Raw genomic sequence first — 14379 nt, forward strand, 5'->3', positions numbered from 1 at the left:
CCTTTATGCATTAAAAAGACGCTCACAGCATCAGCATGTCCTCACTACCTTACAGTGGGAGACTGTGCCTGAACATAATTTCTATCAAGATGAAAGTAATATGGATCACATTGTGTTGGTCATGATAGTTCATAAAAGCCTGGCTGCCTCCAACGCTACTAAAGCCTGCTTTATATCCTGGAGCTAGCAATGTTGCAGAGAAGTATGTGAGGTTAAAAACTAAAATTGAGATTTGATTTTCTAATGAGCTGTTGATTTTCACAATAAAAGACTCCATAGTATTGATCTGTTTACCCTTTCTAAAAATCAAGATTTTTTTGTATTGCTTATAGAAAATGTGCTAACAGTGGACTTTTCCATCTGCAGATTATACTGAATGACCAGAGGTGGCAGTGTTTCACAACCGAGTTTCTCTGAATTGCTGAGACTGAAGAAACAAAAAAAAGGAAGTCTTCCGGCATACGGCATCATTTTACCAATATGCAAGGCAAGTTTAACTCACACTAATTCCTTTATGCATTAAAAAGACGCTCACAGCATCAGTATGTCCTCACTACCTTATAGTTGGAGACTGTGCCTGAACATAATTTCTGTCAAGATGAGAGTAATATGGATCACATTGTGTTGGTCATGATAGTTCATAAAAGCCTGGCTGCCTCCAACGCTACTAAAGCCTGCTTTATATCCTGGAACTAGCAATGTTGCAGAGAAGTATGTGAGGTTAAAAACTAAAATTGAGATTTGATTTTCTAATGAGCTTTTGATTTTCACAATAAAAGACTCCATAGTATTGATCTGTTTACCCTTTCTAAAAATCAAGATTTTTTGGTATTGCTTATAGAAAATGTGCTAACAGTGGACTTTTCCATCTGCAGATTATACTGAATGACCAGAGGTGGCAGTGTTTCACAACCGAGTTTCTCTGAATTGCCGAGACTGAAGAAACAAAAAAAAGGAAGTCTTCCGGCATACGGCATCATTTTACCAATATGCAAGGCAAGTAAAACTCACAATAATTCCTTTATGCATTAAAAAGACGCTCACAGCATCAGCATGTCCTCACTACCTTATAGTGGGAGACTGTGCCTGAACATAATTTCTGTCAAGATGAAAGTAATATGGATCACATTGTGTTGGTCATGATAGTTCATAAAAGCCTGGCTGCCTCCAACGCTACTAAAGCCTGCTTTATATCCTGGAACTAGCAATGTTGCAGAGAAGTATGTGAGGTTAAAAACTAAAATTGAGATTTGATTTTCTAATGAGCTGTTGATTTTCACAATAAAAGACTCCATAGTATTGATCTGTTTACCCTTTCTAAAAATCAAAATTTTTTTTGTATTGCTTATAGAAAATGTTCTAACAGTGGACTTTTCCATCTACATATTATACTGAATGACCAGAGGTGGCAGTGTTTCACAACCGAGTTTCTCTGAATTGCCGAGACTGAAGAAAAAAAAAAGGAAGTCTTCCGGCATACGGGATCATTTTACCAATTTATAAGGCAAGTAAAACTCACAATAATTCCTTTATGCATTAAAAAGACGCTCACAGCATCAGCATGTCCTCACTACCTTACAGTGGGAGACTGTGCCTGAACATAATTTCTATCAAGATGAAAGTAATATGGATCACATTGTGTTGGTCATTATAGTTCATAAAAGCCTGGCTGCCTCCAACGCTACTAAAGCCTGCTTTATATCCTGGAGCTAGCAATGTTGCAGAGAAGTATGTGAGGTTTAAAACTAAAATTGACATTTGATTTTCTAATGAGCTGTTGATTTTCACAATAAAAGACTCCATAGTATTGATCTGTTTACCCTTTCTAAAAATCAAGATTTTTTTGTATTGCTTATAGAAAATGTGCTAACAGTGGACTTTTCCATCTACAGATTATACTGAATGACCAGAGGTGGCAGTGTTTCACAACCGAGTTTCTCTGAATTGCCGAGACTGAAGAAACAAAAAAAAGGAAGTCTTCCGGCATACGGCATCATTTTACCAATATGCAAGGCAAGTTTAACTCACACTAATTCCTTTATGCATTAAAAAGACGCTCACAGCATCAGTATGTCCTCACTACCTTATAGTTGGAGACTGTGCCTGAACATAATTTCTGTCAAGATGAGAGTAATATGGATCACATTGTGTTGGTCATGATAGTTCATAAAAGCCTGGCTGCCTCCAACGGTACTAAAGCCTGCTTTATATCCTGGAGCTAGCAATGTTGCAGAGAAGTATGTGAGGTTTAAAACTAAAATTGACATTTGATTTTCTAATGAGCTGTTGATTTTCACAATAAAAGACTCCATAGTATTGATCTGTTTACCCTTTCTAAAAATCAAGATTTTTTTGTATTGCTTATAGAAAATGTGCTAACAGTGGACTTTTCCATCTACAGATTATACTGAATGACCAGAGGTGGCAGTGTTTCACAACCGAGTTTCTCTGAATTGCCGAGACTGAAGAAACAAAAAAAAGGAAGTCTTCCGGCATACGGCATCATTTTACCAATATGCAAGGCAAGTAAAACTCACAATAATTCCTTTATGCATTAAAAAGACGCTCACAGCATCAGCATGTCCTCACTACCTTATAGTGGGAGACTGTGCCTGAACATAATTTCTGTCAAGATGAGAGTAATATGGATCACATTGTGTTGGTCATGATAGTTCATAAAAGCCTGGCTGCCTCCAACGCTACTAAACCCTGCTTTATATCCTGGAACTAGCAATGTTGCAGAGAAGTATGTGAGGTTAAAAACTAAAATTGAGATTTGATTTTCTAAAGAGCTTTTGATTTTCACAATAAAAGACTCCATAGTATTGATCTGTTTACCCTTTCTAAAAATCACGATTTTTTTGTATTGCTTATAGAAAATGTGCTAACAGTGGACTTTTCCATCTACAGATTATACTGAATGACCGGAGGTGGCAGTGTTTCACAACCGAGTTTCTCTGAATTGCCGAGACTGAAGACAAAAAAAAAAAAGGAAGTCTTCCGGCATACGGCATCTTTTTACCAATTTATAAGGCAAGTAAAACTCACAATAATTCCTTTATGCATTAAAAAGACGCTCACAGCATCAGCATGTCCTCACTACCTTACAGTGGGAGACTGTGCCTGAACATAATTTCTGTCAAGATGAAAGTAATATGGATCACATTGTGTTGGTCATGATAGTTCATAAAAGCCTGGCTGCCTCCAACGCTACTAAAGCCTGCTTTATATCCTGGAGCTAGCAATGTTGCAGAGAAGTATGTGAGGTTAAAAACTAAAATTGAGATTTGATTTTCTAATGAGCTTTTGATTTTCACAATAAAAGACTCCATAGTATTGATCTGTTTACCCTTTCTAAAAATCAAGATTTTTTTGTATTGCTTATAGAAAATGTGCTAACAGTGGACTTTTCCATCTTCAGATTATACTGAATGACCAGAGGTGGCAGTGTTTCACAACCGAGTTTCTCTGAATTGCCGAGACTGAAGAACAAAAAAAAAAAAGGAAGTCTTCCGGCATACGGCATCATTTTACCAATATACAAGGCAAGTAAAACTCACAATAATTCCTTTATGCATTAAAAAGACGCTCACAGCATCAGCATGTCCTCACTACCTTACAGTGGGAGACTGTGCCTGAACATAATTTCTATCAAGATGAAAGTAATATGGATCACATTGTGTTGGTCATGATAGTTCATAAAAGCCTGGCTGCCTCCAACGCTACTAAAGCCTGCTTTATATCCTGGAGCTAGCAATGTTGCAGAGAAGTATGTGAGGTTAAAAACTAAAATTGAGATTTGATTTTCTAATGAGCTTTTGATTTTCACAATAAAAGACTCCATAGTATTGATCTGTTTACCCTTTCTAAAAATCAAGATTTTTTTGTATTGCTTATAGAAAATGTGCTAACAGTGGACTTTTCCATCTTCAGATTATACTGAATGACCAGAGGTGGCAGTGTTTCACAACCGAGTTTCTCTGAATTGCCGAGACTGAAGAACAAAAAAAAAAAAGGAAGTCTTCCGGCATACGGCATCATTTTACCAATATACAAGGCAAGTAAAACTCACAATAATTCCTTTATGCATTAAAAAGACGCTCACAGCATCAGCATGTCCTCACTACCTTACAGTGGGAGACTGTGCCTGAACATAATTTCTATCAAGATGAAAGTAATATGGATCACATTGTGTTGGTCATGATAGTTCATAAAAGCCTGGCTGCCTCCAACGCTACTAAAGCCTGCTTTATATCCTGGAACTAGCAATGTTGCAGAGAAGTATGTGAGGTTAAAAACTAAAATTGAGATTTGATTTTCTAAAGAGCTTTTGATTTTCACAATAAAAGACTCCATAGTATTGATCTGTTTACCCTTTCTAAAAATCAAGATTTTTTTGTATTGCTTATAGAAAATGTGCTAACAGTGGACTTTTCCATCTGCAGATTATACTGAATGACCAGAGGTGGCAGTGTTTCACAACCGAGTTTCTCTGAATTGCCGAGACTGAAGAAACAAAAAAAAGGAAGTCTTCCGGCATACGGGATCATTTTACCAATTTATAAGGCAAGTAAAACTCACAATAATTCCTTTATGCATTAAAAAGACGCTCACAGCATCAGCATGTCCTCACTACCTTATAGTGGGAGACTGTGCCTGAACATAATTTCTGTCAAGATGAGAGTAATATGGATCACATTGTGTTGGTCATGATAGTTCATAAAAGCCTGGCTGCCTCCAACGCTACTAAACCCTGCTTTATATCCTGGAACTAGCAATGTTGCAGAGAAGTATGTGAGGTTAAAAACTAAAATTGAGATTTGATTTTCTAAAGAGCTTTTGATTTTCACAATAAAAGACTCCATAGTATTGATCTGTTTACCCTTTCTAAAAATCACGATTTTTTTGTATTGCTTATAGAAAATGTGCTAACAGTGGACTTTTCCATCTACAGATTATACTGAATGACCGGAGGTGGCAGTGTTTCACAACCGAGTTTCTCTGAATTGCCGAGACTGAAGACAAAAAAAAAAAAGGAAGTCTTCCGGCATACGGCATCTTTTTACCAATTTATAAGGCAAGTAAAACTCACAATAATTCCTTTATGCATTAAAAAGACGCTCACAGCATCAGCATGTCCTCACTACCTTACAGTGGGAGACTGTGCCTGAACATAATTTCTGTCAAGATGAAAGTAATATGGATCACATTGTGTTGGTCATGATAGTTCATAAAAGCCTGGCTGCCTCCAACGCTACTAAAGCCTGCTTTATATCCTGGAGCTAGCAATGTTGCAGAGAAGTATGTGAGGTTAAAAACTAAAATTGAGATTTGATTTTCTAATGAGCTTTTGATTTTCACAATAAAAGACTCCATAGTATTGATCTGTTTACCCTTTCTAAAAATCAAGATTTTTTTGTATTGCTTATAGAAAATGTGCTAACAGTGGACTTTTCCATCTTCAGATTATACTGAATGACCAGAGGTGGCAGTGTTTCACAACCGAGTTTCTCTGAATTGCCGAGACTGAAGAACAAAAAAAAAAAAGGAAGTCTTCCGGCATACGGCATCATTTTACCAATATACAAGGCAAGTTTAACTCACAATAATTCCTTTATGCATTAAAAAGACGCTCACAGCATCAGCATGTCCTCACTACCTTATAGTGGGAGACTGTGCCTGAACATATTTTCTGTCAAGATGAGAGTAATATGGATCACATTGTGTTGGTCATGATAGTTCATAAAAGCCTGGCTGCCTCCAACGCTACTAAACCCTGCTTTATATCCTGGAACTAGCAATGTTGCAGAGAAGTATGTGAGGTTAAAAACTAAAATTGAGATTTGATTTTCTAAAGAGCTTTCTGATTTTCACAATAAAAGACTCCATAGTATTGATCTGTTTACCCTTTCTAAAAATCAAGATTTTTTTGTATTGCTTATAGAAAATGTGCTAACAGTGGACTTTTCCATCTACAGATTATACTGAATGACCGGAGGTGGCAGTGTTTCACAACCGAGTTTCTCTGAATTGCCGAGACTGAAGACAAAAAAAAAAAAGGAAGTCTTCCGGCATACGGCATCTTTTTACCAATTTATAAGGCAAGTAAAACTCACAATAATTCCTTTATGCATTAAAAAGACGCTCACAGCATCAGCATGTCCTCACTACCTTACAGTGGGAGACTGTGCCTGAACATAATTTCTGTCAAGATGAAAGTAATATGGATCACATTGTGTTGGTCATGATAGTTCATAAAAGCCTGGCTGCCTCCAACGCTACTAAAGCCTGCTTTATATCCTGGAACTAGCAATGTTGCAGAGAAGTATGTGAGGTTAAAAACTAAAATTGAGATTTGATTTTCTAATGAGCTGTTGATTTTCACAATAAAAGGCTCCATAGTATTGATCTGTTTACGCTTTCTAAAAATCAAGATTTTTTTGTATTGCTTATAGAAAATGTGCTAACAGTGGACTTTTCCATCTGCAGATTATACTGAATGACCAGAGGTGGCAGTGTTTCACAACCGAGTTTCTCTGAATTGCCGAGACTGAAGAAAAAAAAAAAAAAAAGGAAGTCTTCCGGCATACGGCATCATTTTACCAATATGCAAGGCAAGTAAAACTCACAATAATTCCTTTATGCATTAAAAAGACGCTCACAGCATCAGCATGTCCTCACTACCTTATAGTGGGAGACTGTGCCTGAACATAATTTCTGTCAAGATGAGAGTAATATGGATCACATTGTGTTGGTCATGATAGTTCATAAAAGTCTGGCTGCCTCCAACGCTACTAAAGCCTGCTTTATATCCTGGAACTAGCAATGTTGCAGAGAAGTATGTGAGGTTAAAAACTAAAATTGAGATTTGATTTTCTAATGAGCTGTTGATTTTCACAATAAAAGACTCCATAGTATTGATCTGTTTACGCTTTCTAAAAATCAAGATTTTTTTGTATTGCTTATAGAAAATGTGCTAACAGTGGACTTTTCCATCTACAGATTATACTGAATGACCAGAGGTGGCAGTGTTTCACAACCGAGTTTCTCTGAATTGCCGAGACTGAAGAACAAAAAAAAAAAAGGAAGTCTTCCGGCATACGGCATCATTTTACCAATATACAAGGCAAGTTTAACTCACAATAATTCCTTTATGCATTAAAAAGACGCTCACAGCATCAGCATGTCCTCACTACCTTATAGTGGGAGACTGTGCCTGAACATAATTTCTGTCAAGATGAGAGTAATATGGATCACATTGTGTTGGTCATGATAGTTCATAAAAGCCTGGCTGTCTCCAACGCTACTAAAGCCTGCTTTATATCCTGGAACTAGCAATGTTGCAGAGAAGTATGTGAGGTTAAAAACTAAAATTGACATTTGATTTTCTAATGAGCTGTTGATTTTCACAATAAAAGACTCCATAGTATTGATCTGTTTACCCTTTCTAAAAATCAAGATTTTTTTGTATTGCTTATAGAAAATGTGCTAACAGTGGACTTTTCCATCTACAGATTATACTGAATGACCGGAGGTGGCAGTGTTTCACAACCGAGTTTCTCTGAATTACCGAGACTGAAGACAAAAAAAAAAAAGGAAGTCTTCCGGCATACGGCATCATTTTACCAATTTATAAGGCAAGTAAAACTCACAATAATTCCTTTATGCATTAAAAAGACGCTCACAGCATCAGCATGTCCTCACTACCTTACAGTGGGAGACTGTGCCTGAACATAATTTCTGTCAAGATGAAAGTAATATGGATCACATTGTGTTGGTCATGATAGTTCATAAAAGCCTGGCTGCCTCCAACGCTACTAAAGCCTGCTTTATATCCTGGAGCTAGCAATGTTGCAGAGAAGTATGTGAGGTTAAAAACTAAAATTGAGATTTGATTTTCTAATGAGCTTTTGATTTTCACAATAAAAGACTCCATAGTATTGATCTGTTTACCCTTTCTAAAAATCAAGATTTTTTTGTATTGCTTATAGAAAATGTGCTAACAGTGGACTTTTCCATCTACAGATTATACTGAATGACCGGAGGTGGCAGTGTTTCACAACCGAGTTTCTCTGAATTGCCGAGACTGAAGACAAAAAAAAAAAAGGAAGTCTTCCGGCATACGGCATCATTTTACCAATTTATAAGGCAAGTAAAACTCACAATAATTCCTTTATGCATTAAAAAGACGCTCACAGCATCAGCATGTCCTCACTACCTTACAGTGGGAGACTGTGCCTGAACATAATTTCTGTCAAGATGAAAGTAATATGGATCACATTGTGTTGGTCATGATAGTTCATAAAAGCCTGGCTGCCTCCAACGCTACTAAAGCCTGCTTTATATCCTGGAGCTAGCAATGTTGCAGAGAAGTATGTGAGGTTAAAAACTAAAATTGAGATTTGATTTTCTAATGAGCTTTTGATTTTCACAATAAAAGACTCCATAGTATTGATCTGTTTACCCTTTCTAAAAATCAAGATTTTTTTGTATTGCTTATAGAAAATGTGCTAACAGTGGACTTTTCCATCTACAGATTATACTGAATGACCAGAGGTGGCAGTGTTTCACAACCGAGTTTCTCTGAATTGCCGAGACTGAAGAACAAAAAAAAAAAGGAAGTCTTCCGGCATACGGCATCATTTTACCAATATACAAGGCAAGTTTAACTCACAATAATTCCTTTATGCATTAAAAAGACGCTCACAGCATCAGCATGTCCTCACTACCTTATAGTGGGAGACTGTGCCTGAACATAATTTCTGTCAAGATGAAAGTAATATGGATCACATTGTGTTGGTCATGATAGTTCATAAAAGCCTGGCTGCCTCCAACGCTACTAAAGCCTGCTTTATATCCTGGAACTAGCAATGTTGCAGAGAAGTATGTGAGGTTAAAAACTAAAATTGAGATTTGATTTTCTAATGAGCTGTTGATTTTCACAATAAAAGGCTCCATAGTATTGATCTGTTTACGCTTTCTAAAAATCAAGATTTTTTTGTATTGCTTATAGAAAATGTGCTAACAGTGGACTTTTCCATCTGCAGATTATACTGAATGACCAGAGGTGGCAGTGTTTCACAACCGAGTTTCTCTGAATTGCCGAGACTGAAGAAAAAAAAAAAAAAAAGGAAGTCTTCCGGCATACGGCATCATTTTACCAATATACAAGGCAAGTTTAACTCACAATAATTCCTTTATGCATTAAAAAGACGCTCACAGCATCAGCATGTCCTCACTACCTTATAGTGGGAGACTGTGCCTGAACATAATTTCTGTCAAGATGAGAGTAATATGGATCACATTGTGTTGGTCATGATAGTTCATAAAAGCCTGGCTGCCTCCAACGCTACTAAAGCCTGCTTTATATCCTGGAACTAGCAATGTTGCAGAGAAGTATGTGAGGTTAAAAACTAAAATTGAGATTTGATTTTCTAATGAGCTGTTGATTTTCACAATAAAAGACTCCATAGTATTGATCTGTTTACCCTTTCTAAAAATCACGATTTTTTTGTATTGCTTATAGAAAATGTGCTAACAGTGGACTTTTCCATCTACAGATTATACTGAATGACCGGAGGTGGCAGTGTTTCACAACCGAGTTTCTCTGAATTGCCGAGACTGAAGACAAAAAAAAAAAAAGGAAGTCTTCCGGCATACGGCATCATTTTACCAATTTATAAGGCAAGTAAAACTCACAATAATTCCTTTATGCATTAAAAAGACGCTCACAGCATCAGCATGTCCTCACTACCTTACAGTGGGAGACTGTGCCTGAACATAATTTCTGTCAAGATGAAAGTAATATGGATCACATTGTGTTGGTCATGATAGTTCATAAAAGCCTGGCTGCCTCCAACGCTACTAAAGCCTGCTTTATATCCTGGAACTAGCAATGTTGCAGAGAAGTATGTGAGGTTAAAAACTAAAATTGAGATTTGATTTTCTAATGAGCTGTTGATTTTCACAATAAAAGGCTCCATAGTATTGATCTGTTTACGCTTTCTAAAAATCAAGATTTTTTTGTATTGCTTATAGAAAATGTGCTAACAGTGGACTTTTCCATCTGCAGATTATACTGAATGACCAGAGGTGGCAGTGTTTCACAACCGAGTTTCTCTGAATTGCCGAGACTGAAGAAAAAAAAAAAAAAAAGGAAGTCTTCCGGCATACGGCATCATTTTACCAATATACAAGGCAAGTTTAACTCACAATAATTCCTTTATGCATTAAAAAGACGCTCACAGCATCAGCATGTCCTCACTACCTTATAGTGGGAGACTGTGCCTGAACATAATTTCTGTCAAGATGAGAGTAATATGGATCACATTGTGTTGGTCATGATAGTTCATAAAAGCCTGGCTGCCTCCAACGCTACTAAAGCCTGCTTTATATCCTGGAACTAGCAATGTTGCAGAGAAGTATGTGAGGTTAAAAACTAAAATTGAGATTTGATTTTCTAATGAGCTGTTGATTTTCACAATAAAAGGCTCCATAGTATTGATCTGTTTACGCTTTCTAAAAATCAAGATTTTTTTGTATTGCTTATAGAAAATGTGCTAACAGTGGACTTTTCCATCTACAGATTATACTGAATGACCGGAGGTGGCAGTGTTTCACAACCGAGTTTCTCTGAATTGCCGAGACTGAAGACAAAAAAAAAAAGGAAGTCTTCCGGCATACGGCATCATTTTACCAATTTATAAGGCAAGTAAAACTCACAATAATTCCTTTATGCATTAAAAAGACGCTCACAGCATCAGCATGTCCTCACTACCTTACAGTGGGAGACTGTGCCTGAACATAATTTCTATCAAGATGAAAGTAATATGGATCACATTGTGTTGGTCATTATAGTTCATAAAAGCCTGGCTGCCTCCAACGCTACTAAAGCCTGCTTTATATCCTGGAGCTAGCAATGTTGCAGAGAAGTATGTGAGGTTTAAAACTAAAATTGACATTTGATTTTCTAATGAGCTGTTGATTTTCACAATAAAAGACTCCATAGTATTGATCTGTTTACCCTTTCTAAAAATCAAGATTTTTTTGTATTGCTTATAGAAAATGTGCTAACAGTGGACTTTTCCATCTACAGATTATACTGAATGACCAGAGGTGGCAGTGTTTCACAACTGAGTTTCTCTGAATTGCCGAGACTGAAGAACAAAAAAAAAAAAGGAAGTCTTCCGGCATACGGCATCATTTTACCAATATACAAGGCAAGTTTAACTCACAATAATTCCTTTATGCATTAAAAAGACGCTCACAGCCTCAGCATGTCCTCACTACCTTATAGTGGGAGACTGTGCCTGAACATAATTTCTGTCAAGATGAGAGTAATATGGATCACATTGTGTTGGTCATGATAGTTCATAAAAGCCTGGCTGCCTCCAACGCTACTAAAGCCTGCTTTATATCCTGGAGCTAGCAATGTTGCAGAGAAGTATGTGAGGTTTAAAACTAAAATTGACATTTGATTTTCTAATGAGCTGTTGATTTTCACAATAAAAGACTCCATAGTATTGATCTGTTTACCCTTTCTAAAAATCAAGATTTTTTTGTATTGCTTATAGAAAATGTGCTAACAGTGGACTTTTCCATCTACAGATTATACTGAATGACCAGAGGTGGCAGTGTTTCACAACTGAGTTTCTCTGAATTGCCGAGACTGAAGAACAAAAAAAAAAAAGGAAGTCTTCCGGCATACGGCATCATTTTACCAATATACAAGGCAAGTTTAACTCACAATAATTCCTTTATGCATTAAAAAGACGCTCACAGCCTCAGCATGTCCTCACTACCTTATAGTGGGAGACTGTGCCTGAACATAATTTCTGTCAAGATGAGAGTAATATGGATCACATTGTGTTGGTCATGATAGTTCATAAAAGCCTGGCTGCCTCCAACGCTACTAAACCCTGCTTTATATCCTGGAACTAGCAATGTTGCAGAGAAGTATGTGAGGTTAAAAACTAAAATTGAGATTTGATTTTCTAATGAGCTGTTGATTTTCACAATAAAAGACTCCATAGTATTGATCTGTTTACGCTTTCTAAAAATCAAGATTTTTTTTGTATTGCTTATAGAAAATGTGCTAACAGTGGACTTTTCCATCTACAGATTATACTGAATGACCAGAGGTGGCAGTGTTTCACAACCGAGTTTCTCTGAATTGCCGAGACTGAAGAACAAAAAAAAAAAGGAAGTCTTCCGGCATACGGCATCATTTTACCAATATACAAGGCAAGTTTAACTCACAATAATTCCTTTATGCATTAAAAAGACGCTCACAGCATCAGCATGTCCTCACTACCTTATAGTGGGAGACTGTGCCTGAACATAATTTCTGTCAAGATGAAAGTAATATGGATCACATTGTGTTGGTCATGATAGTTCATAAAAGCCTGGCTGCCTCCAACGCTACTAAAGCCTGCTTTATATCCTGGAGCTAGCAATGTTGCAGAGAAGTATGTGAGGTTAAAAACTAAAATTGAGATTTGATTTTCTAATGAGCTTTTGATTTTCACAATAAAAGACTCCATAGTATTGATCTGTTTACCCTTTCTAAAAATCAAGATTTTTTTGTATTGCTTATAGAAAATGTGCTAACAGTGGACTTTTCCATCTACAGATTATACTGAATGACCAGAGGTGGCAGTGTTTCACAACCGAGTTTCTCTGAATTGCCGAGACTGAAGAACAAAAAAAAAAAAGGAAGTCTTCCGGCATACGGCATCATTTTACCAATATACAAGGCAAGTTTAACTCACAATAATTCCTTTATGCATTAAAAAGACGCTCACAGCATCAGCATGTCCTCACTACCTTACAGTGGGAGACTGTGCCTGAACATAATTTCTGTCAAGATGAAAGTAATATGGATCACATTGTGTTGGTCATGATAGTTCATAAAAGCCTGGCTGCCTCCAACGCTACTAAAGCCTGCTTTATATCCTGGAACTAGCAATGTTGCAGAGAAGTATGTGAGGTTAAAAACTAAAATTGAGATTTGATTTTCTAATGAGCTGTTGATTTTCACAATAAAAGGCTCCATAGTATTGATCTGTTTACGCTTTCTAAAAATCAAGATTTTTTTGTATTGCTTATAGAAAATGTGCTAACAGTGGACTTTTCCATCTACAGATTATACTGAATGACCAGAGGTGGCAGTGTTTCACAACCGAGTTTCTCTGAATTGCCGAGACTGAAGAAAAAAAAAAAAAAGGAAGTCTTCCGGCATACCGCATCATTTTACCAATTTATAAGGCAAGTAAAACTCACAATAATTCCTTTATGCATTAAAAAGACGCTCACAGCATCAGCATGTCCTCACTACCTTACAGTGGGAGACTGTGCCTGAACATAATTTCTATCAAGATGAAAGTAATATGGATCACATTGTGTTGGTCATGATAGTTCATAAAAGCCTGGCTGCCTCCAACGCTACTAAAGCCTGCTTTATATCCTGGAGCTAGCAATGTTCCAGAGAAGTATGTGAGGTTTAAAACTAAAATTGAGATTTGATTTTCTAATGAGCTGTTGATTTTCACAATAAAAGACTCCATAGTATTGATCTGTTTACCCTTTCTAAAAATCAAGATTTTTTTGTATTGCTTATAGAAAATGTGCTAACAGTGGACTTTTCCATCTACAGATTATACTGAATGACCAGAGGTGGCAGTGTTTCACAACCGAGTTTCTCTGAATTGCCGAGACTGAAGAAAAAAAAAAAAAGGAAGTCTTCCGGCATACGGCATCATTTTACCAATATGCAAGGCAAGTAAAACTCACAATAATTCCTTTATGCATTAAAAAGACGCTCACAGCATCAGCATGTCCTCACTACCTTACAGTGGGAGACTGTGCCTGAACATAATTTCTATCAAGATGAGAGTAATATGGATCACATTGTGTTGGTCATGATAGTTCATAAAAGTCTGGCTGCCTCCAACGCTACTAAAGCCTGCTTTATATCCTGGAACTAGCAATGTTGCAGAGAAGTATGTGAGGTTAAAAACTAAAATTGAGATTTGATTTTCTAATGAGCTGTTGATTTTCACAATAAAAGACTCCATAGTATTGATCTGTTTACCCTTTCTAAAAATCAAGATTTTTTTGTATTGCTTATAGAAAATGTGCTAACAGTGGACTTTTCCATCTACAGATTATACTGAATGACCAGAGGTGGCAGTGTTTCACAACTGAGTTTCTCTGAATTGCCGAGACTGAAGAACAAAAAAAAAAAAGGAAGTCTTCCGGCATACGGCATCATTTTACCAATATACAAGGCAAGTTTAACTCACAATAATTCCTTTATGCATTAAAAAGACGCTCACAGCCTCAGCATGTCCTCACTACCTTATAGTGGGAGACTGTGCC

The 14379-nt window shown here is 36.8% G+C and overlaps 1 long non-coding RNA gene across 1 annotated transcript; it reads left to right on the forward strand.

Moving 5' to 3' along the window:
* Nucleotides 1-366: 366 nt before the first annotated feature.
* On the forward strand, nt 367-11219 carry LOC146785659 (uncharacterized). Its single transcript, XR_014970733.1, has 22 exons — nt 367-487; nt 876-996; nt 1352-1504; nt 1893-2013; nt 2402-2522; nt 2911-3033; nt 3422-3545; nt 3934-4057; nt 4446-4566; nt 4955-5077; nt 5466-5589; nt 5979-6101; nt 6490-6614; nt 7003-7126; nt 7515-7637; nt 8026-8148; nt 8537-8659; nt 9048-9172; nt 9561-9684; nt 10073-10197; nt 10586-10707; nt 11096-11219. It is a non-coding gene; the product is annotated as an uncharacterized LOC146785659 (long non-coding RNA).
* Nucleotides 11220-14379: the final 3160 nt, after the last annotated feature.

Source organism: Triturus cristatus, chromosome 11 (assembly GCF_964204655.1).
Source record: "Triturus cristatus chromosome 11, aTriCri1.1, whole genome shotgun sequence".
NCBI lineage: Eukaryota > Metazoa > Chordata > Amphibia > Caudata > Salamandridae > Triturus > Triturus cristatus.